Source organism: Lampetra planeri, chromosome 56 (genome assembly GCF_965212315.1).
Source record: "Lampetra planeri chromosome 56, kcLamPlan1.2.h2, whole genome shotgun sequence".
Classification (NCBI taxonomy): Eukaryota; Metazoa; Chordata; class Hyperoartia; order Petromyzontiformes; family Petromyzontidae; genus Lampetra; species Lampetra planeri.
In genome coordinates, this window is record NC_136162.1 from 204,487 (window position 1) to 210,486 (window position 6,000).

The window sequence follows — 6,000 nt, forward strand, 5'->3', positions numbered from 1 at the left end:
TGAGGAGCCTTTCAAAACCATCACCTTACCCTACATTGCTGGGGTCACAAAAAATATCTCCAAAATCCTGATTAAACACAAGAACCAGGTCCGATTCAACACAGTACATAAAATCCGTGATCTGGTCCCGTCTGTAAAAGACGTGGTTCCAGACATACAGTACCCTGGCGTCTACAAACTAAGTTGCCTCTGTGGTAGCAGTTACATTGGAGAAACCAAACGACATGTCTCAGATCGCATCCATGAACATAAAGCAGACCTGAAACACGGTAGGACAAACACCTCAGCCGTGGCAGATCACTGTAACAATTCAGTGGGCTCACATGATATTGACTTCTCCAAGACAGAGGTTCTCTGCAAGCCATCTGGCTACCATGAGAGATTCGTTCATGAGGCGATCCACATATACAAACACAGAGACAATTGCAACCGAGAAGATGGATTCTGGCTCAGCAATCATTGGAAGGACGTAATAAACCATTTTGGATCTTAACTGATTGTTGTTCACGTTTATGGTGACTTTCAGACCGCAGTCCACTCACTGGCATTGAATGTGTATCTTGTGTTCTCCACAGGGAATGCATTATTTGCTCCGCTGCGGGTCTCCTTTCATCGCTCTCTCATTGACATGTTTCGTTGCTTCTACATACTATTAACATTCCCTCCCTTTGTTAATGCTACCCCTACCCCCTCCCTTTGATGCTAATCCTGCATAATGCATGGGCATAATATGACTTTGAAACCCCCCCGCCCAATATGCTAAATTCCTCTTGATATGCAAATTATTTTGTCAAGGCGCTCTTCTTCCACCTCCAACCCAGCTTATATATACGCTCCAAGCTTGGCAGTGTTTCATTCTTCACCTGAAGGAGGCTGCTTGCGTTGTAGCTGAAACATCGTGAGAATTATATTATTATGTTTTCTTTTTATTATTTTATTACTTCCCTTCTACGTGACTTTACCGAAAGAACCAAGAAGATGGATTTTTATTGGTCGGCCATGGCCTCTGACATTGAGGATCTACTTAAAGGCTGTGTGCAATGTGCCCGGTGGAAGCCGCTGGCGAGATCCTGTTGTCCTCCACTGCAATCCATCCAGGTATCACGGGTAAATGAAATTGTTGCCCTCGATATTCTCGGGCTGTTTCCCACTTCTGCGCGTGGAAAGAAATACTTACTCGTGGGCGTTGAGTATTTCTCATGCTGGCCTATGGCTTGGCCGCTCCTCAATGGTTATGTTCTGGATAAAGGTGCCCCTGAGCGCCTCTTGACGGATCAGGGCAAACATTTTTCCCCCAAGCTTCTGCGTGAGGTTTGCGATCTGCTGGGGACGAAAAAGGAACGTACGTCGCCGTACCACATGCAAAAGGATACACTGGACTCTGACCTCAATGTTGAGTCACTTGGTCAGCAAGTCACAGGTCGATTGGGATTTGCATATTCCTGCGGTTCTTGCCACTTATAGGATGACCCCTCACACGTCCACCGGCTACTCTCCCTTCTTTTTGATGTATGGGAGAGAGTATGACCCTCCCATCCATGTCCAATTACAGGCCGCGCCCACCCCGAAGGTGTCCAAAATTTCTGACTCGATTCGGTTCACAATGAGAAAACTTTCCGAGGTACGGGAAGCCGCCAGTATTAACTCTCGGGCCAGACAGCTGGCCAACGAGCGGCTCCAAGGTACCCATATTTCCCTGTGCGATTGGTCGCCGGGGGACAGGGCCTGGTTGCATTGTCCGCAGGTGCCAGTGGGCACATCTCCTAAATTGCTGCAACCTTGGAGAGGGCCGGTTGATGTGGTTCGGGTCGTGTGGCCGCAGTGTGTCCAGGTTCAGTTTGGTAAGTGGAGCTGGTTTGTGTACCCTTCTTGTCTTAAGCCGTTTATCATGCCGTGTGAGTTTGTTTCATCTTCATATCGAAGGAGCCAAGTGTCGGGTGTGCCCGACGAGCTGGGGCATGCGTCTGCCATCGTGGGTCTTCAGGAGAGTGTTTCTGTTCCACCCCCAGGCGCCGCGCGACTGATGCCTCGCACGTGGCCGCTCGTGTCGGCCTCGCGTGCTCGGGACGCCAAGGACCCAACGACCCGGCCTTCTGCTCTTCGTAAGGAACTGGCTTTGTCGGGTCAATTTCTTGTTTGCCCCGACCCTCCCAGGGCAGTCGAGCCCAACCTGTTTGGAGGACCGGCGTCACGGACTCATTCAAAGACTCGATTCGCGTGCTCCCCGCGCATTGCACACTCCCACACCGTCATGGGCTGTCGCGCTCGCGTGAGTCATGGCAGTATTTGGCTGATCCTGCTCGACATCGAGCTCACGGGCATTGTTACACGTTGTGGATGGGAAATGTTGATTGTGGGGATCTCGTGTGGCGCAATTATTGGTTCGTTCATTCGTTTTTTTTTCCCATGTGCATATATATTGTACAGTTGGGTTGGGTAATTTATTGCGTTGTTATGTTTGTTGGAGCACACTTGTTGTTATGTTCTATATGATTATACGTCGGTTGCTTACTTTTGGGGGAGTTGGCAGCCGGGATGGCTGGAAGCTATGGAGGGGGGGGGGGGTGATGTAGTGACTATGATTGTCACTGTGTGGTGCCGCGCTTACGAAGCCACGGCAGATAATGTGCTGACATTATGTGTAGCCCGCTTACAGGGTGTAGTACCAGCCCTAACGGGGCTTGGGTGAGCGCTGGTCAGCTTGGAGGCAACGCGAGCAGTGTGCGGTGCGGGCTCCCAGTGAGGGAGCGAGAGGGAGCATCAACCAGCCAGGGTTACGTTGGGACATGATACGCTGGCTGGCCTGCTGACACCTGACTGGATGATATTGGAGGGGGCCACCGGTGGACAGGGGCCACTGGGCGGTCACGTGGTCTAAAAGAGCTCTTGGGAGCCTTCGAGAAAGAGCTCGAGAGATCGAGAAGGTGGTCGGGGCAAAGGGCGGAGCCAGCCCCAGCCCAGGAGGATATAACGGGGGCCCCATGAGGAGCTCGAGGTTCTTCATGTGCTGGTGTGAAGAAGATCCACATCGGGGAGAAGAAGCCTCGAGCCACGTGGTCCGGGACCCAGCTTGTGGTCCGGGCCGGGATAATGAACCGTGTCTAGTTCTGCCGTAGCGTGGTTAGATGGACAATCGAGACCCGAGTGTAGATTGTGTGATGTTGTGTTAAAGTTGCATAATAAATAGTGTTGCTCCCAAGATAACGTCTGCGACTCAGTTAGACTCACTACACTTTGAACGGATCGTAATTTAAATACGGCCTTCTTAGACCCTGCAGGTGGAGGAGACCCAATTCTCTACCAGCACCTCTTTTGATTATTTGGGCATCCTGAGGTTTATATTCTAATCCTCCCAGGCTTTTATCATTCGGGAACATAGGAATAGTCTGAGCAATAATGGCCATTGGACTTCTAGGGTTTATCGTCTGAGGCCACCACATATTCACAGTAGGAATAGACGTTGACACTCGGGCTTATTTTACATCAGCTATGATAATCATCGCTATCCCAACAGGGGTCAAAGTCTTTAGCTGACTAGCCACTCTTCATGGAGGTAAAATCCTATGACAAACTCCTATATTATTAGCCTTAGGCTATATTTTTTTATTCATCGTAGGAGGGCTGACAGGAATTTTCTCATCTAATTCAACATTAAATATTATCCTACATGATATTTATTATGTAGTAGCCCACTTCCATTATGTTCTATCTATGGGAGCTCTTTTTGCATTTACAGCCGGCTTCATTAACCGATTCCCCCAATTTACAGGATATACAACAAGTGAATCTTTGGCAAAAGCACACTTTGGGATTATATACCTTGGTGTTAATCTTACATTCTTCCCTCAACATAGCCTGTATACCACGACGTTATTCAGATTACCCATATGAATACACTACATGAAACATTATATCTACAATCTAATCAACAATCTCACTAATCGCTGTTATACTATTTATATTTATGTTATGAGAAGCTTTCTATGCTAAATGTAAAGCTAATACTACAAATCTTCTTCACACTAACCATGAATGACTTCATGGCTGCCCACCCCCTTATCACACTTACGAAAAGACAGCTTTAGTTCAAACCCACTACAAGAAAAGAGGGATTCGAGGGACACCAAGATTGGTGGCACCTAAGGCCAGCGGATGACTGCTTATCCTTTAGAAGCTCGAGAGAACTGTGGAGTTGAACCTCAGGGGAAAAATTAGCAGTTTTTAGTGCTGCCAAGCCCCTCTCGGCAGGCAGAAGGGTTTTAACCTTCTATTAGACTCACAATCTAATGTTTTAATTAAACTATGTGTGCCTCTGATTATAATTGCGCTTGGGTTAGCAATAACAATAATGGGGATGTGTATTAGTATTAGTAGGTGTTCTCGGGTAGGACTTGGGTTAATTGGTGCATGTTTATTGGGGTGTTCGTGTTGAGTTATATGGAACATATTGAATGAGAAAAAATGGTTAGGTTATGCTTAAGTCTAAGAGTAAGATAGTTCAATTCGATCAGCTAAATAAAGAGGTAATTATTCGGATTTCTGCTATGAAATTTGGGAACGGTGGCAGGGCTATATTGGTGAAAGTTATTACAAGCCATTTTAATGCTATTAGAGGGAATACGGCCTTTAAGCCTCGATTTATGAAGATTGAGCGTGTACGGGTGCGTTCATAAGTAATATTAGCGACACAAAATAGACCAGATGACACTAATCCATGAGTGATTATTATTGCAAGAGCCCCAGATCATGCCCATGGCGTTATTGTGAAAATCCCAGCTACAACTAGGCCTATGTGACTAACAGATGACTAAGCGATTATAGATTCATAGCAACGATTTTAAAGAAAATGGCAAAGTCTTTAGTTAATTGGATAAACAAAAATGATATATGAATTATGCCATTGCCTCCTAGTTTTTATTGGATAGCAGCTATTACTATAGAGCCTGCGATTGGAGCCTCTACGTGGGATTTTGGTAATCACAGATGAAAGATGTGTCGAGGTGGTACGTACCGGGATGTAGCGAGCCATCGCGTAGCCGGTGTCTACATCACGGTCCGCACATGGGTGGCTACACCGACGTCCGCACTAGCCCCGCCCCTCGGGGAGCAGAGGGCTATATAAGGCGATGCGCATGAGCGCTCGGGAGTCGTTGAAGCCAGTGAAGAATGAAGATGGAGCAAGCTACATAGGACCCTGGGACCCCTAGCCCCGCTGCCCTTATCAGGGCCGGGACTCTGTGTGGCTCAGTGGTGAGACCCTGGGTACTCACGGCCCGACGTCCTTATCAGGGCCGGGTTTGGTGAGCCAGTGGTTGGGACCCGTACCCTGGCTAGGTCGGGTCAGATAGCCTCCTCTAGGAAGGACATAGCCGGAGGAGCTGAGAGCGTAGCCGGTGTCAGGCACGCGTAGCCGTAGGCTGTGTTCCTAGGCTGTATAGATGACTGTTCTGTAGGGTGTTATAAATAAATACGTGCTGCCTCCGTCAACTCGTCTCCTGCAGTATTTAAGCTGTTACAGATGTAAAGAGGTATTTTATTTTAAAAAGCTAGAAAGCAGCCGATTCATCACATGGCTTCTGATCAAGGTGCATTGATAGGGGAGTGAGATCAGATCGAGGGATAATATAAGTTGATAGGGAGTTTAAATGAGTTTGAATTATGATAAGGGCAAGAATAAGAGGTAGAGAAGCTGATAAAGTGTAAAAGAGTAAGTATAAACCAGCTGTAAATCGTTATTTTTTGTTTCCTCAGCGGGTGATAACCAAAAGAGTGGGGATTAAGGTGGTTTCAATGGCGATATAAAATATTAGTAGGTTTAGTGACCCCGAAATTAATGCATATGTAACGTTCTCGAAGGAGACGGAGACTTCTTAGAAGCCACACGCTTTTATTCACTAACAGTTAGACATCTTGACACACTGGAAAATGGCCCCTTTACCCCAACCTAGGGAGGTACAGCCTCCGGGCTATTCTAACCACGCTCCCTACTTAAGCCCTCCG